This window comes from Rana temporaria, chromosome 10 (genome assembly GCF_905171775.1).
Source record: "Rana temporaria chromosome 10, aRanTem1.1, whole genome shotgun sequence".
Taxonomy (NCBI): domain Eukaryota; kingdom Metazoa; phylum Chordata; class Amphibia; order Anura; family Ranidae; genus Rana; species Rana temporaria.
This window is the reverse complement of record NC_053498.1, coordinates 10,261,136-10,282,749: the sequence shown is the minus strand read 5'-3', so window position 1 is coordinate 10,282,749 and position 21,614 is coordinate 10,261,136. Positions and strand designations below refer to the sequence as shown.

The following is a 21,614-nucleotide window of genomic DNA, read 5'->3' as shown; positions in this document are numbered from 1 at the left end:
GACATAGATCAGGCGCTGTGATAAGTGATAAGGGAACAGTAGCACTAGATTCTCATAAAAGCAAAAGACAAACATTTCCCAATCACCAGCTGAAAGGTTTTACGTCCCATTAGACAATCGCACAAATTACGAGTACAAATACACGCAGGTATTGCTGGCCTCACATTCTGCAAACATGACACGAGGATCCTGTGACGTCGTTATGCAGATCAGGACTTACTTTAAGCCCAGGTTCACACTGAGGGCATATTGCAGGCGCTATAGCGTTAAAAAATAGCGCCTGCAATCCGCCCTCTAACAGCTGCTCCATTGTCTCCCGAAGGCTTTTACACTGGAGCGGTGCGCTAGCAGGACGGTAAAAAAAGTCCTGCTGGCCGCATCTTTGAAAAGGTGAGTTTACCGCTCCTCCCTATCTAAATCAATGGGACAGCGCGGCTAACCCTTTCTCGGCAGCTAGCAGGGGTTAAAGGAGCTTCGCTAGCGGCCGAAATGTGACGCAAATACACCTATAGCGCCGGTGGTAAAAAAAAAATTTGATGTGTTTTGCAATGTTTATGTATTTATTTTTGTTTTGCGTAGCCTATGGCTAGAGGTGCACCGAATGCACTTGGCCTAGGACCCCTTTCACACTGGGGCGTTTTTCAGGCACTTTAGTGTGAAAGCACTCAGGCTTTCACATTGGGATTGCAGACGCAGCTTCTTTCAGGCGCTTTTTTTAGTGTGAAAGGGGTCTTAGGCGAAGTGCATTCGGTGCACCTCTATCCATAAGCTACGCAAAACAAAACAAAAAAAAAATGAAAATACATAGGGCTAGATTCAGGAATTTACGTTGGCGTATCTATTGATACGCCGCGTAAATTCAAAGCTGCGCCGGCGTATCTTCTTTCTGTATTCAGAAAGCAAGATATGCCAAAATTAGGCTAAGATCCGACTGGCGTAAGTCTCTTAGGCCGTCGTATCTTAGTTGCATATTTACGCTGGCCGCTAGGTGGCGCTTACGTCGATTTCAGAGTAGAATATGTAAATGAGCTGGATACGCCGATTCAGAAACGTACGTGCGCCCGGCAGATTTTTTTTACGTCGTTTGCGTAAGGCTTTTTACGGCGTAACGTTAACATTGGCTATGCCTCAGGAGTAAGTATGGACGTTGTTCCCGCGTCGAATTTTGAAAATTTTACGTCGTTTGCGAATAGGGCCTTGCGTAAATTACGTTCACGTCGAAAGCATTGACTATTTGCGACGTGATTAGGAGCATGCGCACTGGGATACGTTCACGGCTGGCGCATGCGCCGTTCGTGAGAAACGTCATTTACGTGGGGTCATGTTTTATTTACATAAAACACGCCCACCTCTTGACAACTTGAATTCAGCGCGCTTACGCCGGCAGATTTACGCTACGCCGCCGCAACTTACGGAGCAAGTGCTTTGTGAATACTGCACTTGCCTCTCTAAATTACGGCGGCGTAGCGTAAATAACATACGCTACGCCCGCACAAATTTAAGTCCCCCTACCTGAATCTAGCCCATAAACGTTGCAAAACACAGCAAAAAACTCAGGTTTTTTTAACATGGCATTCTACAGCTAAAGCTATTGGCATTTTTATAACATCCAGTGTGCATGAGGCCTGACGCAAATTGTTGCAAAATGACATCAAATGAGGAGAAAATTAGGGGAAATGAGGTGAAGTTTGAGAACTAGATATAGACACTTGAGGTCTCTTTAGAAAGATTTGGGGAGGAAGTATAAGATCTAGTTATAGATACAGGGCGTCTCCTTCTTAATTGTTAATAGGGGTGCAAACTAAACACTTATAATAATGAATAGAATTTTTTTTACTAATGATTATGATAGTTAATAACAGTTAATTTGTTAATAAAAAAAAGAAGGATAATAGTAATCATAATAATAATACATTTTAAAAAGTTACTAAAAGTGGATAAACTCTGACAGGGGTAGATGCAAGTAGTAATGTATGTCACACCCATTACACTAAAGAAAAAAATAATAATATAATTAATAATTATTATTAAAGTAGGGTCTGAAAAAGTGAAATCTCTTGAGTCAACCCGGGTAAGCTTCATGATGAAATTCACTTGTGTAGCGCCCCCTTACTTTCAATATGGGCACTACACTAAAGTTAGTGGGGAATGGGAGAGTTATTTTACTCCCATTCATAATTTGCTAAATTTGGGCTGCTGTCATTCCTGAACTGTCCTGTGGGTCAGTCTGCGCTCCAGGGGTGCCGATCCCACCCCTGGGCGACAGTTGGCGCTAGAGGGGTTCTGGCAGAGCAATTTTCCCCAGCAGCCAATTAGAGGAGTTTTCCCTCGCTGGGCATGCTGGGGGAGAGTATATCTGTGGCAGACGCCATTTTCATTGGTTCTTTGCGGGTTCCAGGTGCGAAACCCAGGGATATGGCCTACCAGGCCGGGGTCGCACGCTACGCGGAGCTCAATGTTGCTGAAAGGGGCCCCAGTGACTTGCTGGGTCCCCGGCTCTATTGAAGAGATCCCAAGCTATGTGCTGAACGGTGGGGGGGTCGGCTCAAGGAGAACCCAGAGGCGGGTTACCTGAGGGGCTTGGACGAACCATCGGGGATCTGGTGACCGGGACATTGACAGGTATGCTTCAACTGTCACCCGGTGACCAAATCTAAATTTACTGGGAGGATTCGCTCAATCCATTTAGTTCATTCAAGTACTAGGCCTGTGGCAGAGGTCCCTAGAGCCGGGCCTGTGGCAGAGGTCCCTAGAGCCGGGCCTGTGGCAGAGGTCTGTTCCTCCCAGCAACCTTAAGTGGCACTTGGGCTGCCAGGCTCGTGGCAGGAGTCTGTCCGGAGGCACTCCACCCACTCTGGCTAGAGTGGCGACGAACTGTATTTACTACTACTGAGAGTAGGATTGCTCTTTCTCATATCCAGGCCTGATACTGCAAGGTTCTCTTACTTCATCAACCTTTCCTCTATACTTCATGTTGATGTTGGTCATGTTGGGCCGAGAATAAAGCATTCAGAAAACCTTTATTAACTGACTGGACATTCGCTCACTAAATCTACTCATCAACTTCACCCCTAGACAACGGTAAGAGGTAACTTAATACGCCGATCGCAAAACAACCAGCGGCTCCTGAGGGGGTAGCGCTACACTTGGTTGGATAACAAGAAGAATTCCAGGTATGGATATCTTACATAGTTACATTAGACCACCATCATCTATGTGCCATACCTGTGGGATCCCTCTAGAACAGTCCTTCTCAACCTTTTTGACCCATGAGGAACCATTAAAATAATTTTCAGGTTTAGGGTACCCCTGCTAAAAAATCATCATGGGTCAGTGGGAGAGATGCCCCTTATATTGTTGGCCAAAGGAAATAATTCTGCCCCACTACAGTGGTGGTCAGAATGCCACCCTTACAGGCCGCTAAAAAGATCATTGGTGTCCTGCAGCTTCCTCTGCTAAGGGGTGCTGGCCCCAGAACTAGGCAGGCATCATCAGACGGAAGCCCAAAGAACCCCTAGCAAACCTCTGGAGGAACCCTGGTTGAGAATGGCTGCCGTAGAAGCTGGAGATCTCTGTAGTAGACACCGGGTACTTCTCTGTGTCAAGGGGGGTTGTAGTGGGTTGCCAAGTGATCTCTACGAATTGGCTGGACATATTCCGAGAAACGACAAAAGTCTCTGGCAGATTAGCATGTTCTTGTACTCACGAGTTTTGACCAAAAACATTTGCTCAAAAAAAACTAGGACGTCAGGATGACCAAATGCCATGCTGAAGTAATTAGGAGGGGAGGACTAGTGATTTGGGACTATGCCATGCAGATACAATGATGCTATGAAATTTATTAAAAAGACTTCAGATATATTTGTATCGGTGCCACACCCCATTGAGCCGTGGACCCCGGCGCTGGTTATCTCTGTAATTCTCTGTATGTATTATGGATTATTATCAGTAAACTTGTACGAATGCTACTGGATTGCTACATGTGTTTATTCCAAAGAGGGACACTTGCCCACTTACCAACTCCAGTGATCTCCATAAGCTTCTGGGTCCTGTGCCGAGCAGCTGCCCTATTGCTTACCAAACATAAGAGGTTGGCACAAGGGCCATTCAGAGAATGCTTTGCTTGCATTTATTGAGAAAATGCAAAGCATTTTCTGAGTGGACAAGGTGGAGAGCGTGAGCGCCACACCTGTCCACTGGTAAAAACACAACTGACTGCGTGCTCCCAGCAAAGTGACCGAACCGTCAAAGACAGCTCTCATTCTCTGCTTAGGGATTGGTAACCAGTGGGGTTGGCTCTTGATCATGTGACCACTGCCAGAACCAATCACAGGGGTCATGTGATCAACCGACTCTTCTTGCCCTCCGTCATGGCGTAAAGACCGTGTTAAAAGGGACATCAGGGACTTTGTTAAACCGGTTAAAGGGGTTGTAAGGTTCGTGTTTTTTCACCTTAATGCATCCTATCTCGGACTCCAAAAATACAAAATCGCTCGTCTGCAAGTACGGCCACTCGACTCGTGACTGGGAAAAAACATGGGAATCAATCTCGCCTTCACTGAGATCCTTTCATTGGTTGCCAGTAAAAGACAGAATCACTTTTAAGGCACTCTGTCTAACGCATAAGTGTATTCAAGGCAACGCCCCCCAATATCTATGCGGAAAAATAAAAAGTCACAACCCCAATCGCGTTCTCCGATCCACCGACCAAAATCTACTCCAGATACCCAAAGGAGAACGAAGATTTGCAGTCCAAGGACCTAGACTATGGAACGCTCTACCAACCGCCATCCGATTGGAGGAGAATCACCTGGCCTTCAGAAGAAAACTCAAAACCCATCTTTTCTGAAGGCAAATGGACAGTAGGGAACGGATACTAATCGCCCAGAGGCGATTCAGTTCGCATGTGTTGCGCTATATAAGTTTCTCACTCACTCAACACCTTCTGGGTGATGTTCCGCTTATAGCGGAGTCGTCACACAATAGCGACATTGTTAAACCTGTAAAACGCACAGTTCAGTAATTGGTCCAAAATAAGACAAAGAAGACCACGATTCGTGTAAGAACACGCAAGCATCTCGTCTTCATACAATCCTTGTTTAGCCCAGAGCTTGAAGTATTCAGGATCATATTTACCTCTCTTGCCCTCCAGACGTAGAACTAAAAGCTAAAATGCATTACATCACCGCCTGCGCTTTAGCAGAGGACTGGGAGCGTTAAGAGGATGTTAAATGAGGCCATTAAACTTTTCCAACACAGAAGATAATAAAAACTAAAAAGCCATAAGAAGAAGTCAAGGCAGGTCCGATGTGATTTAAGTCAGCAATGTCTCTTTTAATGACTGACCTCGGAGACTGTAAAAGAAGAGGATCCATCTACTTAGCTGGTCAGCTATTCTCCATCTCATTTTTCTTTTAGGCAGAAAGCACTCTTGTATTGAAGCTCAGGAGGTCCTGGGGTTTTATGTCTACCACGGACACAACCTGCATGGAGTTTTCGCTTCTCTCCTTGTTTGTGACCACTTCCTTCCGAGACCTCCTGTCGCCCCCCCCCAATCCCCCAAAAAAAATCAGTGCACCGAAATTCCTCCAAAATTGATACTTCAGTGAATGTGCATGCTGTGGTGTGGACTGTGGTAAGAACACTGAGGGGAGGTTCAGATCGTTGCACATCGGGAACATGCGCAAGATCACGGCCTTTCCCAAAACACTCTGCCCTTTAGCAAACGTGCGGCGGTGTCATTTAGGCTGGGTTCACATATGAGCCACAGGGATCCGTGCGTCCTGGTTTACCGTTTCAGCTCCGAATTTTGGGCTGAATTCAGGCCTAAAAATGGACCAAAAGACGCACAGTGGAGATATGTGAACCGGCTCCTTGGAGAGCCAAAGGGCTAGATTCAGCAAGAATTTACGCCGGCGTATCTATAGATACGCCGCGTAAATTCAAAGCTGCGCCGGCGCATCTTCTTTCTGTATACGCCGAAATTAGGCTAAGATCCAACTGGCGTAAGTCTCTTACACCGTCGTATCTTAGGGTGCATATTTACGCTGGCCGCTAGGTGGAGCTTCCGTCGATTTAAGCATAGAATATGCAAATGAGCTGGATACGCCGATTCAGAAACGTACGTGCGCCCGGCGGATTTTTTTACGTCGTTTGCGTAAGGCTTTTTCCGGCGTAACGTTACTCCTGCTATATGAGGCATAGCCAATGTTAAGTATGGACGTTGTTCCCGTGTCGAATTTAGAAAATTTTACGTTGTTTGCGTAAGTCGTTCGCGAATAGGGCTTTGCGTAAATTACGTTCACGTCGAAAGCAATGACTATTTGCAACGTGATTAGGAGCATGCGCACTGGGATACGTTCGCGGCCGGCGCATGCGCCGTTCGTGAGAAACGTCATTTATGTGGGTTCATGTTTTATTTACATAAAACACGCCCACCTCTTGACAATTTGAATTCGGCGCGCTTACGCCGGCTGATTTACACTACGCCGCTGCAACTTACGGAGCAAGTGCTTTGTGAATACTGCACTTGCCCATCTAAGTTGCGGCGGCGTAGCGTAAATAACATACGCTACGCCCGCACAAACTTACGGCGGGCTACCTGAATCTAGCCCAAAGTCTCCTGCTATTGCGAATTGGATGCAGAGAATCCAATTTGCAATGGTGTGAATCCAGCCTTAAAAGGGGGTTGTAAAGGTACAATTTTTTTTCCCTAAATAGCTTCCTTTACCTTAGTGCCGTCCTCCTTCACTTACCTCATCCTTCCATTTTGCTTTTAAATGTTTTTATTTCTTCTGAGAAATCCTCACTTCCTGTTCTTCTGTCTGTAACTCCACACAGTAATGCAAGGCTTTCTCCCTGGTGTGGAGTGTCGTGCTCGCCCCCTCCCTTGGACTACTGGAGAGTCAGCACGCTCTCTACGTTGCAGATAGAGAAAAGAGCTGTGTGTTAGTGGGCGTCCTGACTCCCCTGTTGTCCAAGGGAGGGGGGGCGAGCACGACACTCCACACCAGGGAGAAAGCCTCGCATTACTGTGTGGAGTTACAGACAGAAGAACAGGAAGTGAGGATTTCTCAGAAGAAATAAGGACATTTAAAAGCAAAATGGAAGGATGAGGTAAGTGAAGGAGGACTGCACTAAGGTAAAGGAAGCTATTTAGGAAAAAAATGTAATTGTACCTTTACAACCCCTTTTAAGGCTGGGTTCACACCATTGCAAATTGGATTCAGCTTCTCTGCATCCAATTCGCAATAGCAGGAGACTTTGGCTCTCCATGGAGCACCTCTGCACATATACAGCCATGCACATTTTTGCATGCGCCAAACCATAAGGTGCTGCAGCAGCATGCACTTCGACACCCCACGTTTTTCGAGTCAGGGACTTTTTTCCGTATTTTTCGCACAAAGTGCAGAAATGCGCCCACTCTCAGTCGCACCTGTAGGTGTAAACCAAGCCTGAGGCACCATTCACACCTTGCAAATGTGACAGGGAGCACAAGTTTCCATACCTTGCATTTAGGGCAGCCAATTAACAATGGATTGCCTTAAGCGAGAGAAACTCACAAAGCAAGTCCTTGTCCCCCCGGGCGCCTCCAACACAGCCGAGCGATCAAACACCGCAATCACTCGGTTCTCACAGCTCCGTGAGCAGAGAGCGGCTGACTGTCAGGTCTGCTGATCGTTCTGAGAAGAGGCAGAACGGTGGTCTGCCTATGTAAACAAGGCAGCGCGCTGTTCTGCTAGAGGGAAAAATCGAGATTGTGTGTCTCTGCTAAGCAGAAACACAGATCTGTTTTCCTTTAGGTCAGGTTCATACTAATGCGAATTGGATGTGAGATCCCCACGTGGAGAACCGCTGAAAAACGCTATTGCAACAACGTTGAAAAACTCACTGCAAAGCTACTGGCGTTTTTAAAACGTTATTTTAAACATCCTGCGTGCATAAGGCCTTAAAAATAAGTGTAAAATGCAAAACTCCGGTGGGTGCAACAAGATATCCGCTTGCCCCCTTCTCTGTGTATCCTTACTGTGGAGGAATGTGGGGTGTAGCAAGATGGCGGCGATGAAACGTCACATTCTGACGGGTCGCCTAATCTGGCGGAACACCTGCATACTTGAGCTAAGGGCAGAGGGTTTCCAGGGAGTAATTGCTACATCATCTGCCCTTTCTCAAGTTGGCCACAGCTGAAAATGCTGAGGAGGGTTGTTATTTTTTTTGGGGGGGGGGGGGGTAAGTGATTTCTCATCAAAATAAAGCAAGGAGACATGGATGGATGGGGCATTGCTTTGAATATAAAAAAAATTGAATTACCGTATATAGTCGAGAATAACCCGACCCGAATATAAGCCGAGGCACCCAATTTTACCACAAAAAAAATGGGAAAAAGTATTGACTCGAGTATAAGCCTAGGGTGTCCCTCTGCATGCCTCACTGTGTCCATGTGCATGCCCCACTGTGCCCATGTGCATGCCCCACTGTGCCCATGACAAGACTTACTTCAAGCCCAGGTTCACACTGGGTACGATTTGGTACGATTTGAGATGCAATTTCACATGTCAAATCGCCTCTCAAATCTGCGTCATTTGCCGGCAATGGCACCGTCCTAATCGGTGCGACGCTGCATCTGCGGCGCTGCACCGATTTCAAAAAGTAGTTCCTGTACTACTTTTTGCGATTCCGGGCCGTGATTTACATTGACATCTGTGCAGAAACCTGCAAAGATGTCTCTTAAAGTGGAAGTTCCCCCTAAAAAAATTCCTAACAATACATTCAGAAGACTGATTACACTGCGGGTATGCTGTTTTTTTTTTCCCGTACATACCTCGATATCGCTGTTTCATCCCTCGGCTTCCGGGTATGATTCTTGTGGGTCTGGGCGTTCCTAGTTGATTGACGTTCCTCCAACCGACGCATACTTGACGTCACGACTTTCCGAAAGAAGCCGAACGTCGCTGCGCGGGCGCCATATAGAGCCGACTCTATATGGCGCCTGCGCAATGACGTTCGGCTTCTGTCGGAAAGTCGTGACGCACAGTATGCGCCGGTCGGAGGAACGTCAATCAACTAGGTCCAGCAAAATTCATACCCGGAAGCCGAGGGATGAAACGGCGATAACGAGGTATGTACGAAAAAAAAAAAAAAACCCAGCATACCCGCAGTGTAATCAGTCTTCTGAATGTATCTTTAGAAATTCTTTTTAGGGGGAACCTCCACTTTAAATCGCGTCCGAAATCGGGACTGCCAGCGGGAGTGAAATTGTGCGAGTTCAGCTGAACTCTGACGGCTTCACTCCCGCAGCCCAGTGTGAACCTGGGTTTAACATAGGAGTATATAGAAGGGGTCATGGGGACCTAAGGCCGGCCGGTACCGGGTCCCTAAAGTCACCGGAGAAATGACCGTTTAACATGGGAGTCTATGGAAGGGGTGCTCCCCGGCCGTAGGTCCCCCAGACAACAAGCTGTGCACACTTGTAGAGGAAGAGTGAGGCTATATGTGTGCCAAGTTTGGGGTCCTACGGCCGGCCGGTACCGGGCCCCCAAAGTCCGGGAGATCAGGCGCAAAAAAGGTGACTCGAGTATAAGCCGAGGTGCTGAAAAACTCGGCTTATACTCGAGTATATACGGTAAATAGAGATTTCAGTTCCGCTTTAATAACTTGCGTGGATCATCAACAGGAAGATTCTTCATTGGTTGTCGATCATTACATAAAAGGATCACACTGCTGACACCAGCGATCGATGGTACATTCTTATCTCCATCAAGTTGAAGTGTGTTTAGGAGTTCATCAGTTACACGTGAATCCTGGCCGTCTTCCCCGAGAATGTACCGGCCAACCACAGCTCGATAGGAAATCAATCAGAGCTGAGTGAGGTATGACAGGCAACAGCTCACAGACAATTCTAGCTGGAGGGAATGGAGAGCGAGCCAAACGCACTTCATAACAAGTTCCTGTTACCTCCCAGCACGCTCCCACGGTGTAAAGACGGTGCCTGGAGACGCAACACGCTGATAAAGATTTATTCCGGGCCTCTCGCCAGCCTTACACTCTTTCTGAACGGGAAGCAGCTGAGCTCAGTCCTATGCAAGTAGCTGCGGCTCGAGAAGCCGTATCGGCCCTGCTGATTGGACAATAAAGGAGCAGCGCCATGTGGATGAAGTCATCAGCCTGCGCAGCGCTTTCACCAACCATAGCGCTAGTTTATACTTGTGGTCGGAGGGCGGTAAAAAGAGGTGGTAGAGCTGCAGTTTTATTATATTTTATTCTTGTTGCTATAATAAATAGCTCAATTTTTTTTTTACGTTTTTTTTTTATCCTCAGTCTAGGCGATTCTGAATACTGTGTACTTTTTTAAATCCGGCGCCATTGGCAGCCGAGAAACCCGGATGTGACGTCATGACGTCGCTTCCGTGTTTTCAATGCGGACACTGAATCAAAGCCGCTTACGGCTTTGTTTCAGAGCGCGCCTGGACTACGGAGGCGCCGGATCGGGTATCGGGTCTCCCGGTGGGACTAGAGGCCCGGTTAGAGCGGCGAGAGGCGGCGGGAGGGGGGGGGGGGGGGTGTCCCCTCCCGCTCCTCCGGCATAACAACCGAGCGGCTTTTAGCCGCATCGGTTGTTATGTCTGGATAGCCGATCGCCGGCTGTAAACAACGGTACCGGGATGATGCCTGCGGCTGCAGGCATCATCCCGGTATAACCCCCGAAAGCCGAGGACGCATATATGCGTTCCGTCGGCGTGAAAGGGTTAAAGGCCACCTTTTTAAGGTTTATTGGTGTGCGGCTGTCCATATTTCCTTTCAAGGATGCAAAGACAGCTGGACGGGGTTGCACACATGCCACTGCAAAAAAAATAAAAAAATTACCCTGTGCCACCTCTGCACAATGAGACCCGTTCAAGCAAATGGGCCAACGCCGCAACTGCGTACAACTCACGCGATTGTGCTGCAGGCTTTTTAACCACTTGCCGACTGGCTAACGCGATATACATCGGAAGAATCCACCCGCAGAGTGTTCTGTGAGCGTGCCCGCAGGCTCGATGTCCGCCAGGTTCCCACGATCGTCTCATAGAGAGGCAGAACAGGAGGGATGCCTATGTAAAAAAGCCATTTCCCTGTTCTGCCTAGCAACATGACAGAGATCTACTGCTCCCTGTCATGTTCTAGGTAGCCCCCCCACCCCCACAGTTAGAATCACTCCCCAGGTCGAAAGTATTTTACTTGTTATGATTTCAAGCTGCCCAGATTCTCTCGCTGTGAGATTGCTCGAACCGGAATCCTACGCAATGACCTAGTTATCCTACGATCTGTAAAATGTGTTGCCTACTGGAAAGTCTTTAGTTTTGAACATTGTTAGATTCTGAGGAACTTCAATATCTCGATATTGGTCACTGATTGGTCTCCAGCATTAGATATATTAATGGGAGGGGCTGCAATTCATGACCCATCCCACGAGTTGGGTCCATATTTGTTTTATATTTAGCATAGCATTCATTTGTTGCATTGCTTCCATGCTTGGATGCCTGCTCTTTTGTTAACCAGTATCATTTCACTATTTTTTTTTACTTTTATTATGTTCTGTCTGTTTATTTTATTTTTTCTTTGCTTGGTTTTCCCCTTTTTGTTTCTCTCTCTCTCTTTACGACTTAAAGCGGAGTTCCAACCACAATTTGCATTTTTTTAAACGTATGTCCTTTCATCCTGCGTTTTTATAATATAGATCCGGTCACTTACTATTTTACAATCCGCCGCTGATCCGCATAGATATTCAAAAAAGATAGTTTATAAAACTATGAATACACCGTTGTCATTTTGCTTGTGGGCATTGTGAAGCCTACAAGCACTTACTTCCTGGAAGTCTTGGATGGGGAGTGATAATTGGACAGCGCACTGCATCCTGGGAAATGATGACACACATTTCCCAGGAGCATTAGAGGGAGATGATGTCAGGATCCTAGGTGATTCCAAAGGCAGATTTTGTGGGACCGCATAGCAACAGGCATTTCCAGATGAGTAAAAAAAAATTTTTTTTTTTTTTTAGGTCTAGTGAGCGCACAATAATGAAAAAAAATGTTGGGATGGAAACTCCACTTTAATACGTGCAGAGCACGCGAGGATTGTTCGCTGCTCTCTTTGATGGCACTTATACTTTTTACTTGAAAGACTAATAAAAACCATTGAAACAGAATCACTCCCCAGGTCACACTTAACCCCTTGATCACCCCCTAGTGGTTAAGCCCTTCCCTGCCAGTGTAATTTACACATTAATCAGTGCATTTTTTATAGCACTGATGGCTGTATAAATGACAATGGCCCAAAATAGTGTCAAAAGTGTTCGATGTGTCCGCCATAATGTCGCAGTCACGATAAAAATTGCTGATCGCCGCCATTACTAGTAAAAAAAAAAAAAATGCTATGGGCTAGATTCAGCAATGATTTACGCCGGCGTATCCATAGATACGCAGCGTAAATTCAAAGCTGCGCCGGCGTACCTTCTTTCTGTATTCAGAAAGCAAGATACGCCGACATTAGCCTAAGATCCGACTGGCGTAAGTCTCTTACGCCGTCGTATCTTAGGGTGCATATTAACGCTGGTTGCTAGGTGGCGCTTCCGTAGTTTTCGGCCGTAGAGTATGCAAATTACCTAGTTACGCTGATTCACAAACGTACGCGCGACCGGCGGTAGTTTTTTACGTTGTTTGCGTAAGGCTTTTTCGGCGTAACGTTGCTCTTGCTTCTATGAGGCGCACGCAATGTTAAGTATGGATGTCGTTCCCGCTTCGATTTTTTAATTTTTTACGTCGTTTGCGCAAGTCGTCCGTGAATGGGGCTGGACGTCATTTACGTACACGTCGAAACCAATACGTCCTTGCGGCGTACTTTGACGCAAAGCTCACTGGGATATTCCACGGACGGCGGATGCGCCGTAAGTGAAAAACGTCAATCACGTTGGGTCATGGATAATTTACATAACACACGCCCACCTCTTCACAATTTGAATTAGGCGGGCTTACGCCGGCCGATTTACGCTACGCCGCCGCAACTTACGGAGCAAGTGCTTTGAGAATACTGCACTTGCCCGTCTAAGTTGCGGAGGCGTAACGTAAATCAGATACGTTATGCCCGCACAAGGTAACGCGCTCCTACGAGAATCTGGCCCTATAACTTTTGCGCAAACCAATCAATATACTGTAGAAGAATACGTATCGGCCTAAACTGAGAAAGAAACTTGTTATATATATATATATATTTTGGGGATAGCAAAAAGTAAAAAAATATTACTTTTTTTTTCAAAATAGTTTTTTTGTTTATAGCGCAAAATATAAAAAAAACGCAAAGGTGATCAAATGCCACCAAAAGAAATCTCTATTTGTGGGGAAAAAAGGACGTAAATTTTGTTTGGGTGGGACGACCGCGCAATTGTCAGTGAAAGCGACGCAGTGCCGAATCGCAAAAACTGTCCGGGTCCTTTAGCTGCCTAAAAGGTCCGGGTCTTAAGTGGTTAACCAGCCAAATGGTCCAGGGGGGTGAAGTGGTTAAGGGAGGAAAAGTAGTTAAATAATAAAAAACACGCCAGCGTTTTTCTTGCTGGTTATTATGCAGAGCTGCGCCGTATTCTGTCTTCTCCAGTCTTAGTAAATCTCCTCCGTAGTGTCGAAGGTTAATGAGTACCGGTGAAAAATCATAGGCCCGGCTCTAGCCTCTGTGGCTGGCACACTGCAGCAAAGTTACCCCATAAAAGAACAAATCTGTATAATCCGCGCTCCCTTTTTTTTTGCTGAGTTACTAGATTCTGCCGAGGTACAACGTCCCCATTACGAGGCCCCTATAAAATTCAGCCTGCAACCAATTTGGACGGGAGTGCAAAAAGCTGGACTGACTGAAGGCCAGCTAAAAAAAAATATATATATATATGCATGAGCAAAGCTGCAGGCTGGAGCGTCTGTGCGTGGCAGGAGACCAGTCCTCCCAGTCCAGCTCCCACATATTTAACCCTCGGGGGGGGGAGGGGGGGGGACACAGGACAGGCTGTACCTATCTCCCAGAGATATCATTAGGCTGTCAAAAGAGAAAACAAAAATAAAAATAAAAAAAATTGGATGGGTGGTCGAGCGTTTGGAAAAAGTTAAGTAAGAATCTTCCCCGCCCACACAGCATCTGTGCGACGGAGGAAAAGAAGCCGAAATTTCACAGAACGAGGGAGAAATAAAAAAGGTGCGATCACGCCGGCAGAATCGGACATCATGTGGGCTTGAAGATAAAAGGGACAGCATGGTGCTTAACCACTTAAGACCCGGACCTTTATGCAGGTAAAGGACCCGAACAGTTTTTGCGATTCGGCACTGCGTCGCTTTAACTGACAATTGCGCGGTGGTGCGACGTGGCTCCCAAACAAAATTGTCAGTCTTTTTTTTGTTTATAGTGCAAAAAAAAAAGCACAGAGCTGAGGATGCACTGATACTATTTTTTTTTTTTTTATTTACGAGACATTATTTTTTTTAGTACTCGCCGATACCAATTACCGACACCGTCCGCGACTGTTTTGTTTACACTTCAGCGGTCAGCAATTGTACACAGCATTGAAAAGTTTTTTACAAATTAAATAAACTTTTTTATATTTTGCGTGTTTTTCCATTTTAATACACATAAATATATATATATATATATTTTAAAGGTGTCAAAATATTAACAAACAAAGCAAACAAAAAAAAGTTTTATTAATAGTTTATAAAATGAGTGAAAAAAATATAAAAAAAATATAAAACAAACACAGCTGAAAAATAATAATTACATGGAGAAGAATAGGGGGGTTAAGACTGAATAAAGTAAATTATGGGTTAAACAGAGGAATATTTAATTAATAAAAAAATTAAATAAAAAAACTTGACAGGTTTCCTTAAAGTGATTATTTATTTCAGGTACTTACATTATATAGAGCCATCAATTTACGCAGCACTTTACATATATACTGTCACAGGGCTGGATTCGCAAAGAGTTACGCCGGCGTATAAGTAGATACGCCGACGTAACTCGCAATCTAAGCCGTCGTAAGTTTAAGTGTATGCTCAAACCGAGATACACTTAAACCTAGCTAAGATACGACAGCCTGCGCCGTCGTATCTTAAGGGGGGAATTTTTCCACTGGCCGCTAGGTGGCGCTTCCGTTGATTTCGGCGTATAATATGTAAATGACTAGATACGCCGATTCACGAACGTACGCTTGCCTGTCGCAGTAAAGATACGCCGTTTCCGCAAGAGATACGCCGCGTAAAGATAAAGCTGCCCCCTAGGTGGCGTAGCCAATGTTAAGTATGGCCGTCGTTCCCGCGTCTAAATTTGAGAATGTAACGTCATTTGCGTAAGTCGTCCGTGAATGGGGCAGGACGTAATTTACGCTCACGTCAAAACCAATACGTCCGTACTTTGGAGCAATGCACACGGGGATTTGTACACGGACGGCGCATGTAGGGTCACCACCCATTTACATTAAAACACGCCCCCCTCATCCTCATTTGAATTAGGCGCGCTTACAACGGCCCCATTTACGCTACGCCGCAACTTAGGAGGCAAGTGCTTTGTGAATACAGCACTTGCCTCTCTGACTTACGGCGGCGTAGCGTAAATACGGTACGCTACGCCGCCGGAAAAATGCGCCGATCTACGTGAATCCAGCCCACAGTCTCTACCGTCAAGGAGCTCACAATCTAAGTGATTGCAAAGTCTAATTTTTTTATTTTCATTTTTTTTTTTAATACTTGCCTGCTCTGTGTAGTGGTTTTGTACAGAGCAGCCCCGATCCTCCTCTTCTCGGGTCCCTCTTCGGTGCTCCTGGCCCCCTCCCTCCTGTTGAGTGCCCCCACACCAAGCAGCTTGCTATGGGGGCACCTGAGCCGAGTCACAGCTCCCTGTGTCCATTCAGACATAGAGCCCTGCCCCCTTTCTCTCCTCATTGGCTGACTAACAGCAGCGGACCCCCCCCCCCCCCTTTGAACTGATGGGGCCTGGGCCCAGTACAGTAGGGCTGGCTGTACTTATGCCTTACCAGCTGCCCTGTGTACAGTAACTAATGGGGCCCGGGCCCAGTACAGGAGGGCTAGCTGTACTGCCTTACCAGCAGCCCTGTGTACAGTAACTGATGGGGCCCGGGCCCAGTACAGGAGGGCTGGCTGTACTGCCTTACCAGCAGCCCTGTGTACAGTAACTGATGGGGCCCCGGGCCCAGTACAGAAGGGCTGGCTGTACTTATGCCTTACCAGCAGCCCTGTGTACAGTAACTGATGGGGCCCAGTACAGGAGGGCTGGCTGTACTGCCTTACCAGCTGCCCTGTGTACAGTAACTGATGGGGCCCGGTCCCAGTACAGGAGGGCTGGCTGTACTGCCTTACCAGCAGCCCTGTGTACAGTAACTGATGGGGCCCGGGCCCAGTACAAGAGGGCTGGCTGTACTTATGCCTTACCAGCTGCCCTGTGTACAGTAACTGATGGGGCCCGGGCCCAGTACAAGAGGGCTGGCTGTACTGCCTTACCAGCAGCCCTGTGTACAGTAACTGATGGGGCCCGGGCCCAGTACAAGAGGGCTGGCTGTACTGCCTTACCAGCAGCCCTGTGTACAGTGCATGGACAACGTTTAATGCAGGATCCAGCGCTACTCGTCATACATCCGTGTGAACGATCCTTTACACCAGGTGAGATTTCACGCCGAAAACTGGCAAAGCTCATGAGAAGTCCATTTCTCTTCTCTACTTGTTACAAACAATCCAAACATCCGGGACATGAATCTTTTCTGAGCAAATATGACATTTCAACCCGGAGTGCGATACCTTTGTGTGCGATTACCACACAGTGTGTAATCTCTCCCATTACCCCGCGCCAATGACATCACACCCCTTGCCAGGGGGTCAGGCGCAGCCTTTGAATATTCATCCATCACCTCCGAGAAATGACATTCCGATCGAAAATTTCCTGATAAGACGCAAATGATCTAAGAAGGACGCACCTGAGAAGTGATAATACAATCCAACAAAAGGTCACAGAATGACCTCCCCCCCCCCCCCCCGATCAGATCTTGTATTCCTCAGAATATTTGCAGTGGGAGTGTCCCTGATGATTTATCACATCTCGGGTTATTTTTCTGGGAGTGTTTGGTATGTAATATATGGGGGGTTATAGAGGGCAACATAAAGAATACATATTGAGCCACACTCCATCAATAAACATTCTTTATTGTATCCTCCACACCTGTGTATACATACCGGACACTCCCAGAAAAATACTACTGCGCAAACAGCGAGTATAATGCACGGGATCCGACTAAAGCACGGGGGGGGGGGGGGATGGAGGATCGGGGAGGGATGGGGGATCACAGAACAGAAAAGGATACAATGGATTGGGGAGACAAATCTGGAGGATACATTGTAAACCTGATTAATATAAACTGGGATATAATAATAAACGATATAAGCCACAGATCCTTCCTGGATGTAGAATATCTGGGGGAGAACACACAATACATTGCCAGGATCTGACCGCTATAATATAAATGTATACAGAGGATCAGAGTAATAGATGTTATCAGGGGATAGAATGTTATTAAAGTATAAAATTAATGGGGGGGGGGGGGTATAGGATTTACTGGGGTATATACACAATGTACGGGGGGTGTGGGGTATTGGGGTATATACAATGTATGGGGGGTGGGGTATTGGGGTATATACAATTTATGGGGGGTGGGGTATTGGGGTATATACAATTTATGGGGGGTGGGGTATTGGGGTATATACAATTTATGGGGGTAAAGAATGTATTGGGGTATACAGGATGTATTGGGGTGGGTATATAAAATGTATGAGGGCTATATGCAATGTATGGGGGGGGTATAGAACGTATTGGGGTACATACAATTTATGGGGAGTGTGTATAGAATGTATTGGGGTACATACAATGTATGGGGGTATACAGGATGTATTGGGGTAGATGCAATGTATGTGGGGGAATAGAATGTATTGGGGTACATACAATGTATGTGGGGGAATAGAATGTATTGGGGTACATACAATGTATGTGGAGGGAATATTGGGGTATATACAATGTATGGGGGGTATATAGGATGTATTGGGGTATTTACAATGTATGGGGGGTATATAGGATGTATTTACAATGTATGGGGGGTATAGCGGATGTATTGGAGTATATACAATGCATTGGGGGTATACAATGTATGTGGGGTATACAGGATGTATTGGGGTGGGTATATATAATGTATGAGGGGTATATGCAATGTATGTAGAGGGAATATTGGGGTATATACAATGTATGGGGGGTATATAGGATGTATTGGGGTATTTACAATGTATGGGGGTATAGAATGTATTGGGTACACACAATTTATGGGGAGTTTGTATAGAATGTATTGGGGTACATACAATGTATGGGGGGATATACAATGTATGGGGGTATACATAATGTATTGGGGTACATACAATGTATGTGGAGGGTATATTGGGGTATATACAATGTATGGGGGTATAGAATGTATTGGGGTGCATACAATGTATGGGGAATATACTTTGTTTTGGGGGGGGGGGGGTTAGAATGTATTGGGGTACATACAATGTATGTGGAGGTTATATACAATGTATGGGGGGGTGTATTGGGGTATTTACAATGTATGGGGGGTATATAGGATGTATTGGGGTATTTACAATGTATGGGGGGGTATATAGGATGTATTGGGGTATTTACAATGTATGGGGGGGGTATATAGGATGTATTGGGGTGGGTATATACAATGTATGGGGGGTATATAGGATGTATTTACAATGTCTGGGGGGGTATATAGGATGTATTTGGGGGGGGTATATAGGATGTATATACAATGTATGGGGGGTATATGGGATGTATTGGGGTGGGTATATACAATGTATGGGGGGTATATTGGATGTATTGGAGTATATACAATGTGGGGGTTGGTATATAGAATGTATTGGGGTACATGGGGGTAGGTATAGAGAGTGTATAAAGGTATATACAATGTATGGGGGGTATATACAACGTATGGGGGGGGGGGTATAGAATGTATACATTAAGCAGGCTCTGGGAGGTCACACTATACACCCATACCATGTAATATGGAATATAGACCCACCCCACACAGTATACAGGCTCTGGAGGGGGGTATATATGTATGTACTATACACACAGTATACAGACTCCTCAGGTATATACTATATAGGCTCTGGAGGTATACACACACAGTATACAGGCTCTGGAGGTATATACACACACAGTATACAGGCTCTGGAAGTATATACTATATATACACACAGTATGGAGGACAGCGCAGTATACGGTCCAGGCTCACAGCCCCGCCCCCCGTTGCACTCACCTCACTCTCTGTCCCGTTATACGGCCCGCCCTCCTCCGGGGTCCCGGGCTCCCCTCACCAGGGAAGGCTGGGGGAGGGGGTACAGCTGGCCGCCCCTCTCACGTGCTGCGCAGGGTCACCGGTGTCCGGGCCGGACAGGGGGGGGGGGGGTTGTGGGAGGAGGGAGGGGATTGGGGGTTTCAGTCACGTGAAGCGCGCCCCGTCCGCCGTCTCTGGGTCACGTGACGGGCTGTGACGCGCGCTCCTTAGTCGCCCCCCTCCGCGCCCTGGAGAGGCGTCCCGCGGTTGCCATGGAGGCGCCTGACAGACTTTGGAGGCCTGACCCCCAGACCACTGAGGGGCCTGTCGGGGTTCTCACTGTTCATGTGTAGAAGAAAATAAAGTGTTACTCATCAGTTATAATAAAGTAAAATACACAAAGAGTAACAAAAAACATTCAAAATTCCTAAAAATTGGAAGAATGGTTTTCTGGGGGCTTAAACATTATAAATAAAAACTGTACCTATTGGGTGTGATGTTGTCTCCCGATTTATAAAGCGAATTCCTACCATTGTTTCAAGTACAAAACTTTTTTTCCTTAATTTTGCATAAAATAAGGGAGGGTTATAACCCTGTCAGGATTATTTTTGCCATCTGTGTCCCATTGGGGAGATTTCCATGAACTTCCTGTCCCATGTCACCAGAACTTGTGTCCCCCTTAAACAATTTCCCCTCTGTTACTGTTCTAGTGACAACCAGGGGCGGACTGACCATTCGGGCACTGCCCGAGGGCCCCATGGCACTAAGGGGCCCCATCAGGGTTGCCAGCCTCAGTAAAAGCAGGGACAGTATGTAAAAATCTGTTTTTAAAAAAATCCCAAGATTATAGCTGCCCCGCCTCTCCAGTACCTGTTCAGTGTGTGTATTCTGTGTGTATGTATACTGTGGCCCGGATTCTCATACGAGTTACGCCGGCGTATCTCCAGATACGCCGTCGTATGATTCCGAGCCGTCGTATCTATGCGCCTGATTCTTAGAATAAGTTACGCATAGATTTGTATTAGATCCGACCGGCTTCTCTTACGGCGTCGGATCTGACGCGAATTCACGAACGTGCGCCCGGCCGATGCAGTACAGATACGCCGTTTACGTTAGGCTTTTCCCGGCGTAAAGTTACCCCTGCTATATGAGGCGTACATGCGGCGTACCAATGTTAAGTATGGACGTCGTTCCCGCGTCGAATTTTGAAAATTTTACGTCGTTTGCGTAAGTCATTCGCGAATAGGGCTGGGCGTCATTTTTACGTTCACGTCGAAAGCATTGGCTTCTTGCAGGTTAATTTGGAGCATGCACACTGGGATACTTTTACGGACGGCGCATGCGCCGTTCGTAAAAAGCGTCATTTACGTGGGGTCACATTAAATTTAAATAACACACGCCCACATCTACCACATTTGAATTAGGCGGGCTTACGCCGGCTTATTTACGCTACGCTGCCGCAACTTTGTTTTGAGAATGCGGCACTTGCCTGTAAAAGTTGCGGAGGTGTAACGTAAATAGGATACGTTACGCCCGCACAAAGATACGCCATTCTACGTGAATCCGGGCCTGTGTGTGTGTATATTGTGTGTCTGTGTGTATATACAGTATGTGTGTGCGTGTATACTGTGTGGCACTATAATCTATTACCTGGGGGCCCCATAATCTCCTATTGCCCGGGGGCCCCATAATCTCCTATTGCCCTGGGGGTCCCATAATCTTCTATTGCCCCGGGGGCCCCATAATCTCCTATTGCCGGGGGGTCCCATAATCTCCTATTGCCCGGGGGCCCCATAATCTCCTATTGCCCTGGGGGTCCCATAATCTCCTATTGCCCCGGGGGCCCCATAATCTCCTATTGCCCGGGGGCCCCATAATCTCCTATTGCCCCGGGGGCCCCATAATCTCCTATTGCCCGGGGGCCCCATAATCTCCTATTGCCCTGGGGGTCCCATAATCTCCTATTGCCCCGGGGGCCTCATAATCTCCTATTGCCCGGGTGCCCCATATATTTCCTATTGCTCGGGTGCCCCATAATCTCCTATTGCCCCGGGGGCCCCATATATCTCCTATTGCCCTGGGGGTCCCATAATCTCCTATTGCCCAGGGGGCCCCATAATCTCCTATTGCCTGGGTGCCCCATATATTTCCTATTGCTCGGGTGCCCCATAATCTCCTATTGCCCCGGGGGCCCCATATATCTCCTATTGCCCTG

The 21,614-nt window shown here is 46.8% G+C and overlaps 1 protein-coding gene across 1 annotated transcript in view; it reads right to left on the bottom strand.

Moving 5' to 3' along the window:
- LOC120916295 (beta-1,4-galactosyltransferase 3-like) overlaps positions 1–19,520 on the bottom strand; it is a 123,797-nt gene extending 104,277 nt beyond the window's left edge. The window contains exon 1 of the mRNA XM_040327186.1: positions 19,382–19,520. The gene's annotated coding sequence lies outside the window, so the exon portion shown is untranslated. The remainder of the gene's footprint in view (positions 1–19,381) is intronic.
- Positions 19,521–21,614: the final 2,094 nt, after the last annotated feature.